Raw genomic sequence first — 10,623 nt, forward strand, 5'->3', positions numbered from 1 at the left:
GGATAAATAAGAGAAAAAAGTAGTTTGCTGAAGAGAAAAGACCGAGGGGACTGCAAAAAACTCCATAAGTAGCGAGACAAGATGCGTCGACATTGCAAGCGTCACCTGCTGTGCATAAGGCACCCGCCATGAGAATGCAGACCTTGACACAATCGCCGGGTAAATCAACAGATCAGATGACTTTTCAGCTTCCCATTACTAAGTAACAACATTCCAGCAGCGCCTGCATACTGACTATATATCTCCCAGTTGATACGATATTCCAGGGTTTATTTCCTATCATGATTTCCTTAATAGAGGATTGCTGCTCACAGAGAAGCATTTAAACCAAGAGTTCCAAGTGGTGAAGTTGAAATAATCCCTTCGTAAATTTTACGAACGAGTTAGTTGACCATTATGGAATACCTGTTTCACAGACGACAACGGGTATGTTCCAATTGTCGTAATACAATCCCGTTCCCTTTTCCCCGAATGTTACCTACCAAATTAGACTTATCACTGGGTTTGTACCATCATGATCAACACGACGGGTGCCATATGTGGAGCAGGATCTGCTTACCCTTCCGAAGCACCTGAGATCACCCCAAATTTTTTGATGGAGTTCGTGTTGCTCAGTTTTTAGTTTTCTAAGTTGTGTTTTGTGTACTGTTGTTTGTCTTTTTTCTTTTTTTTAGCCATGACGTTGTCAGTCTATTTCCGACTTATGAGTTTGATTGTCCCTTTGGTATCTTTCGTCTCTCTTTCTTGTATCTTCAGACAAAGACCATGAAAATGTTTCCTTTGAGCTGAAACGCAGACGCAGACAAATCGTATAGATCAACCATTTCGTGATGGTGACAATAACACTTATGTAGTGTCTAACCTAGCCTCACTGCTCAACAAACTTATTGACACGAAAAGGAGTTTGGGCCAGGATCACATATATAGAATTGAGAATGGAAACGGGGAATGTGTCGAAGTGACAACGACCCGACAAAAGAGCAGAAATCAGCCCAAGGCCACCAATGGGTCTTCAACACAGCAACTAATCCCGCACCCAGAGGTGAGCTTCAGCTGGCCCTCAACATTAATGTATACTTGTATCATTTTTAATTTTAGTTTCTTGTGTATAATTTGGAGTTTAGTATGACGTCCATTATCACTGAACTAGTATACATATTTGTTTAGGGGCCAGCTGAAGGACGCCTCCGAGTGCGGGAGTTTCTCGCTGCATTGAAGACCCATTGGTGGCCTTCGGCTGTTGTCTGCTCTATGGTCGGGTTGTTGTCTCTTTGACACATTCCCCATTTCCATCCTCAATTTTAGTTCAGCGAAATGGCCAAATTAAACTCAGAAACATATAAATGAACCAAAATTTAAAACCACACAAGACTATCAAAGGCTAGAAGATCCTAACTAGGGACATGCGCAAAAAAATGCGGCGGGGTTGAACATGTTTTGTGAGACCTCAACCATACCTTTAGACAATGTGGAATTAAAAAAAAACACAGTTATACATTAAACTCAGGAAGTCCGAGTCCAACCTTGCCCTAATAACTTTGATCCAGACTTATCAATGACATCATTAATATGTACCAATAATTTAATTTTGGATGTAACACGTCTTCTGATTGGCTAAAAGTTTTTAGTCTATCAGCTCATAGACATAATTTTGTTATGTGACCATGGCGTCATCAACGTTTTGTCATGATTTACTCCTTAAAAATGAAATTTAAATTGAATTATAAGGAATGACTAGTATATTTTTTCTGTCTATTCGAAATAACCTCAAAAATGTGGTGCACAACAATACTACAGTCACTGATGTGCAAAACAAAACAAGTTGCTTTCTTTAAAAAAAGAAAAGCAATACGTGAACCCGAGCCCGCTGACTGGTCATCAAAATATTGTTGATTTTTTTTGGCTTTTGATTAGTAAATAGAATAAGGTAATGATGATGTCTGATACAAATTGCACAAACCAAGCGAAATATAAATTTAGGTAGCAATACACATTTAGGAGTGTAGTTTCGCCCCGGTAGATTTTTCAAATATGAAAGTTATTGTGCAATAAAATTCATTTTTAGACAGCTGATGACTAAATTTGGCCTTCAAGGTGGGTTTATAAGAACATCAAGATTATTTTTTAAAAGTTTTATGGGCTTTTTCTTGTTAGACTGTCCGTATTTTTATAGCCAGACCGGCCATAGGTCCAGAAATTTTTGTAATGATTATAAACACTTTTTTTCACATGAACTTTTTGACGCAATTTTACAAAAAAATGAGACGAAAGACATATGATTTTTATTTGATCTTTTGATAGATATGTGTAAACAGTTTCAAAAAAGGTATCACTCCAAGGGATTGACATTCTACTTTTGCCAAATTTTGGGGAAATATGTGATATATTTACCCCCTTTTTGCAATATTTTATAACAAATACATGCTGGTTGTTGCCATGGATACACCAAAAAGAAATTATCTTTAACTTTTTCAACTACTGGATATCAAATCTATGGAAGATACTGATTACATACATATGCACATATATGACACAAACAGTGAGCTTAATTTGTAAGTAAGCAAGGAAAAGCGGATGGTAAAATTTATGAGGGTGAATTTAAAATTTTCCCAACTGTATATTGCTTCCTTAAGAACTCAGTTTGTTTCATCATTTGGACGCATTTATTGTATCTATCTTATCTTCATATTTTGTTTCCTGGATGCCTTCAGCTATTCTTATACTCATTATTGAAGCTATCTGTAATCATGGCAGATGTTTTATAGATAAATTTAATGTCCAATTTCATTTGAAGTGAAACCCTGTGGCATGCAACTTATAAGAAGGTTTCGTATATTTTTATTGAGAGTAACACACCAGCTTCATTGGGACCTCTTATAAACTGATAATTTTTTTGGTCTCATAAAACATCTCAAATTGAAGGATTTCCAAAAGTTACTTAAATCAATCCAAATATTCTACAGAAAAATTTGGTTTTGAAGAAATATATCTTATTTTCAGAAGTTTTATGAATACCTGAAAATACTTTAAAAATTAAACCCAATTTATATAAAAAAAGATATTTAGATATTTAAAGATACACTGTACTAGGATTAAAATGTTGTGCCGCAGACGCAAGTTTAGTCTACAAAAAAACTCATCAGTGACGCTCGAATAAAAAAGTTAAAAAGGCCAAATAAAGTACGAAGTTGAAAGACATTGAGGACCCAAAATTGCGAAACAAAGGTTTTGTCGAATACATCTAAGGTAATCTATTCTTGAGGTAGAAAATCTTTAGCATTTCGAAAATGTCAAGGTTTATAAAAGGACAGTCACTCAAAACAAAAATTTGTAAGGGTTCCGCGGAACCCAGTGTCTCGCCTACTTTTGCTGTTAAACGCAGGCTCAACAAAAATGAGATGAGGAAAAAATTTAATAAAAATATTCCTCTCGATACAATTTTTTTTATTGTCAGAAGCTTCTGTCCAAGTTTGGTAAAAATCCAGGATAGTTTATGAATCTAATACGTGTTTTAAAAAATTTAACTGCAGACTGTATCTAATGTTAACTGGAAGAAAAACTAAGTCCATTTATAAGTAAAATATGGATAAACAAGTACAAAATTTTAATATTTCCTTCTAGATACTAGATTTTGATCATAAACAAACTTCTGTCCATGTTTGGTACAAATCCAGGATAGTTTAAGAAAGTTATTAAGATTTTAAAAACTTTAACCACAGAGTGAATGTAATGTTTCCTGGCAGAAAAACTAAGTCCATTTATAAGTAAAATACGGAAAAACAGGAATTTTTTTTTAAATTTACTTCTGGATACTATCTTATGATCACAAACAAGCTTATGTCCAAGTTTGGTAGAAATCCAGGATAGTTTGAGAAAGTTATTAAGATTTTAAAAACTTTAACCAGAGTGAATGTAATGTTTCCTGGCAGAAAAAATAAGTCCATTTATAAGTAAAATACGGAAAAACAGGATTTTTTTTTTTTACAAAATTTACTTCTGGATACTATCTTATGATCATAAACAAGCTTCTGTCCAAGTTTGGTAGAAATCCAGGATAGTTTAAGAAAGTTATTAAAATTTCAAAAACTTTAACCACAGAGTGAATATTTGTGGACGCCGCCGCCGCCGCCGCCGCCGACGACGACGACGACGCCGACGGAATGTAGGATCGCTATGTCTCTCTTTTTCGACAAAAGTCGAAGGCTCGACAAAAAGGAAAAGAAACAGCTAGAGGTCAGAATACCGTAAGTACTGATGACCATACTGAAAGTCACATGTTAAGCTGTTACTGCCGTTTCCTGAATTTGCAAAAATTTACATTCGTGAGTGAAATTTATATACATGCATGCATATGGTTTTCTTGTGCAATAAATAGTAACTAAAAAGCATACGCATTGATACTCTGGATAAGAATACGCATTTGCGTCATCACATATATTGATTTAGACACAAATCTAATGTTTAATAGTTGAATTCGGATGTCAAACTACCTACCTCAAATGTTTTGACTCCGGATTCATTAACCTTTAATCCGTAATTTGGGTGAACGCAAACCGATAATGTGTCGTGTGAACAAGGTGATATATAATGTAAATGAATCTAGTCGCGTGTAGGATAACTATTAAAAAAAAAAAAAAAAAAAAAAGAATAGAAATTTGACATTCCTGTTAATGAATCTTTTCCGCAAAATTAAGAATATAATATCAATAAACACTAAGTATTTACTGATGAACATTTTATTTATCAAATCAATCTATTCTTATAATCTTACTTTCCACTATATGAATATAATTGCTATACAAAATATAAGCAGAGACTTATAAAACCATACTAAAACAGATCCAGTTAGCCCATAACATGTTTAAATGACCGTCGTGAGAAATCAAAGTCTAGTAAAAGAGTATTTCTGGTAATGGAAATGATATTGATCAAACGTATTACGATAAGGATATTTTGACAAATCACGATTAAACTTTGGCCAATTTGACCCTAACGGTAGCCAAAAATTACCGTTTGACGCCTGACGGTAAAGGGCATTTCTACCCTCTACTCAAAACACATATTTTTTTGTCAAAAGGCAAATAGGTTCCAATATATAAATGATTTTTGACTGCAACCTAGTCTTTATTTTTTTACTTTCTGATCTACGAATGAACTTTGATTGTTGAAATATACATTGTCACGTGGTATATAGCCTATCCATAGAGGGACCTTATCAAAGACATAGATAACTACCTGTATAAATGATCGAAAAATTTCGAGAAGTTTCCGAAGATTTCCGAATGGCCCATAGAAACCAATATATAGGCTTGAACCCTTTAGGGGGTTCACGCAATGAACCCATCAGGGGGTTCACGCAATAAATTATTGTTTTGAACAAGAAGACTAAATACACGAATGTATGTGCCTACATGCTGACAATCATAATGAATTAAATGAGACGGTGTGTAAAACTTTCACCAGGAATGAGTCATCTTCACTTTGCTACATCAAGGATTTGTATATAACACTATACAAATCCTTGGCTACATGCAATCTGGACTAATCACATTACATTCATAAGTTCAATCAAGGATTTGTATAGTGTACAAATCCTTGGTTCATGTTGAAACGTTTGCAGTTACATTCTTCGTGTTATCATGAAATCATACTGAAACGCTAGTCAAAAGACGATTTTGTTAATTGGTAGGGTAGTTCATGGAAACACAAGGATTATTATAAGATAAAGATACGTGATTCTTTAAAATGAATTGAAAGAAAGTTATTTATACAAGATGTCTGTATAATATCGTAAGACGAAAAATATAAGAAGTGACTGGGTCTTTTGACTTAAACATCATACCTCCTATTATGTTGAGAAAACAAAAATAAAAATTAAATGAATAAACTCGCTGGGTTAATATATATAATATACTCTTTAAGTAACATAGGATATTTTGACTACATGTATAGAATTTCCAATTTTATGTACATTTCAAAAGAGGTTTTACCTTGTCAAAGTTATATACTAGTAGATATAAGAAGATGTGGTATGAGTGCAAATGAGACAACTCTCCATCCAAGTCACAATTTGTAAAAGTAAACCATAATAGGTCTAAGTACGGTCTTCAACACGGAGCCTTGGCTCACACCGAGACTAGTGTAAAACCATTCAAACGGGAAAACCAACGGTCTAATTTATACAAAAAACGAGAAACGATAAACACTTATGAATGAACCACATCAACATACGACAACTACTGAACATCAGATTCCTGACTTAGGACAGGTGCAAAAAAAAAAATGCAGCGGGTTTAAACGTTTTAATAGGTACCAACCTTCGCCCTTATCTGAAACAATAATGTAACATCACAACATAGAAAGACACACTATAAAATATCAACTGAAATGGCTTAACTCAATCAAAAGACATATTAACACAAGTGAACATACATTGAACGAATAAAGTTGATCTATGATACAATGTAAATACAAAATGAATAAAATAAGGGGTGAATAAATAAAGGCAACAGTAGTATACCGCTGTGAGATGTTAAACAATTTCAAAAAAACAACAACAACCTTGAACAAAAAGTCGCCAAATACAATAATATACACAGGTAAATGAAAATAATTTTGTTGTAAGGTATACAGTTTAAATGGAGAACGGACATATTTTTTCCAAATAAATAATTTTGTTGTTCATAGTACGAAGAAGTGAAAATTTATAGTCATACCAAACACTTATCAAAGCTGGTATATAGACGAGATATAACCCTGCATAAGTAAACATTAAATATAAAAAAAAGCATTACAAATAGTATCAACATATTAAATTAACAAGAAAGTACGATTTGAGAGTAATCGCAGTTACTGACAGCTAGTTAAAAGCCAAAAACAATTAATAATATAAATCATGCATCAGAGACGAAATACATGTATATAGAACGTCTTGTACGAATTATCGTATTTAATTCACGAAAAGCGTAGCTTTGAGTTGATTAGATATTTAAATGAGTAAGGCGTGGCTATTACATGATTTTTAACAATAGACAATAGACAATACTTTATTATTAAACCTCAGACACATAGGTGTACAAGAGCACATAATATATACACATTAACACATTTTGATACTCAATACATTTACACTAAACATAATAATGCATGCATGGTAAAATACAGCAAAATGTCAATTTACAAATTACCATAACATTCAACTCTAAAAAGACAAACATAAATCATAAGTATCGTGTAAGTAGTTTTAAAAATATTGCTAAGTTTTTGTAAAGTTCTACATGACAAAATATTAAAAGCTGTTTTAATTTGTAAAATACATATTCCAGATCGCGGTGATATAGGAATCTTGCAACTATTGGTGCTCTTCTGTTGTCCCCTTTTGTTCTGAATCGATGGACATTGCCGAATTCATTCCTGTAGTCGATCAAAACTCATTGTATAAAAAACAACGCAAGAGCTCTTCCGTATCTTCACCCGGAACTCTATGCAAGCCCGTGAAAATCAGATTGTTTTTCATTGACCTGCATTGCAAGTCAAGAATGGCTGCTTTTAGTGACTCACATTTCCTTTGATTCTATGACTGGTGGCACAATCGGTTGAACGATAGTCTTCTCTTCAAGTTTCTTAATTCTCATATCATGATTGTAAATATTACGTCTGTTAGTTTTTACTTGTCCATTTACCTGATCATAAAGATTACTAACACCTTGGCAGCTAGTCTCGCAGTCTGATAGCTTTTTGTTGAAATCGCTTGCCTGGTTTTCTAATGTTCTAACCCTAGCTGAGACCGTTAAGAGTTCTTGTTTTAAATCATCAAGGCGCTTCTCCATACTTGTTACCATTCGTCTCATTGTAGAGTCGATACCCGTAACTATTTCCAAAATCAAGTTTAGCAATGCACCCGAGTTCAGATTTACATCATTGGAAGAGTCAACGATTCTTCGGCTCTCCTTAATTAACCTCGACGTATCACTCATCGACATTCTTTTGATATGATTGGTTGTTCTTATAAGTGAATAGGTCAAATTTACTATAAAACAGCTGATTTTACTATAGTCCAAGGTCCACTTTCATTCAATGCCAAATGAACAGTTTTCAATATATACACTGTTTATCCCCCAGGGTATGCAGGACAGGTCTCAGTGAAATTAATAGTTTCTTTGTTATCAAAAAACTTCTAATATGGGTTCTAGATCTCCGAAATTCAGACAATAAGCTTAAAGAGTATAATATTCACAATTGCCGAAATCTTACTCGAAAATCTCCAGTAAAACTATCCAAAATCCATATTTTTGTTGAGAGAGTAAAAACACTTCATTTTCTTTCTAATCACGTGAGTCTATAAAGCACATTACATGTACAAGGTAAAAATGAAATATTAACATCTGTTTTTAAAATGATATAATATAGTTGAAAATGCATGCTACTTATGAGCATACACAAACAAACAATATTTCAGAGTTGATTACAAAATGCATAGTATATTTAAGTGTGTAGGCAATTAATCATCATTTATTCAAGTACCTTGAGACATGTAAATATGCTTTATAAGTCAGTAGAAATATATTTGTATATATAAAGTTTGGAAGAGACACTAAGCTTACTGGAACAAATGAAATAATGTTGGAAAAAAAGAGAAGGAAATAAAATAAAATAATAAGCACTAAATTTGTTTTTTTTTTAAAGAACACGGTAATTGTCGCTAATATATTTCTGAACAGATTTTAGAATAGTAATATTTATATCATACGAAATTAATCTGTTTCCAAAAAGTAATAAGTCAATATTTATATCAACATTATCATCAATAATTGAGTAAATGGAATCGAGTAAAATCGGTCTTACATTATTGTACATAGGGCAAATAAAAAAGAAATGCTAGTTATCCTCAACAGGGTGATTACAGTTTGAACAAATACTGTTCTCTGTTAAAAAAAAATTGATTAAACAAGTGAGATGTTAGGTTGCTAGCATTATTTCTAAGTTGACAATGACTATTATTATATTTCCTTATCCCATAATTGAGAGGTTTAAGTATTTCATCAATCCTGTAAAATTTGTCTAGACTACCTCAAAATATACAATAACTTTGGGAATTTTGTATACTCAGAGGAAGACCATTCCAAAGTTTATCGTGGAAGGAATGAAACTATTAAAGTAAGAGCTAGTTCTAGGAAGTGGGGATGAAAAGTATTATTTTCATTCCTCAAAGTATATAAGGGGGTTGTCAGGGAAAATATGGCTGGACTAACTAATATAAGTATGCAGGTGTCACCCCATTTAATATTTTATAAAAAAAAGTATAAGCTTATGTTAATTTTGTCTATTCGCCAGAGTTTCTAATCCTAATTCAATATAAGGTTTACGTCTCGATCATATTCATGGAATACAATGGAAATCTTTATATGATAGCAGATTAAATGATTGAAAATAGCATTTCAATAAATTTTGTACCTAACGACTTGTTAGAATAAAATTTATTCTTGGAGTAGCATGTTCTGTAATGGGTTAAACACAACCTTTAGATTTTGAAGATGCAGATAAAACTTCATCTTTCTGTTGTCTAAAAGAATCACAATTTGAAAATGTTCTAGTTGCAACTATGATTAGACTTATTTTGTGTTACTACACGTTTTATCATTCACGCTTAAACTTACACCATAAGTAAGAACACTACAGACAATCGGTGCCAGATTGATCAATCTGTGAATTTATGTTTCGTGGGATACCAAATTTCGTGGATTTCATTGGAACAGGTGAACTAAAAATTTAAATGTTCAACGAAGTACAAATTTTCTATAGACTTCAAATGTATCAAGACTTTTGTAAAACCACGAAATCATATATCCACGAAAATACAATTTTCCCTTAATCCACGAAAACGGGTAGCCACGAACATAAATTAATCCACAACTTCTTCTCACCTTTGCACGATGTCAGAGGTTTAATTTTACCATGACTTGTTACTGTCTTTACAATGTTTGATACGACGTTGATAATTTTGTCTCAAATTTCCGTTATTTATTAAAAATAAAACACATGAACACCACATAATCACACGTACATTTATGGAGTGCAATTAACAGTCTATGGAAAGTGCGAATCGAGAAATCCGTTTCTTATGTGGAGTAGCGATATTTTCTTCTGTAAATGAGATGCATTGTAGGGAAATCTCAGACGACTTTTGACATTTGTAGGAATAAATGAAAATTCATCTGAAAGTACTTGTTTATTCTTTTTAAAACATGGACGTATTTAACAGGACAAACGTATATACAACTTGCCATGTATTTTGTGAACATTTTATCCCAAGTATGTTGTATTCATACAAGTAAATATGCATTTGCATTAAATAAAACCTTTTTGCACGCTCTATAGTTTTGAGGTGTCCAAATACTTTGACAATGATGTACCAAATACAGTGGAATGGCCATTGAACTTATTCGATTGCATTCTACGTCATAATCACTTGTATAAGGATAATAAGGCTACTTTTTCTTATATGAGTGCGACGTCTTTCTAATAGAAAAGCGATATGCTTTTATTATGAAAAAAACTTATCAGATGCGATTTTTTGTAATAGAAATGCGATACTTTTTTCAGATGAAAACAATACGATAATAT

This window comes from Mytilus californianus, unplaced genomic scaffold (genome assembly GCF_021869535.1).
Source record: "Mytilus californianus isolate M0D057914Y unplaced genomic scaffold, xbMytCali1.0.p SCAF_1, whole genome shotgun sequence".
NCBI classification, from domain to species: Eukaryota; Metazoa; Mollusca; class Bivalvia; order Mytilida; family Mytilidae; genus Mytilus; species Mytilus californianus.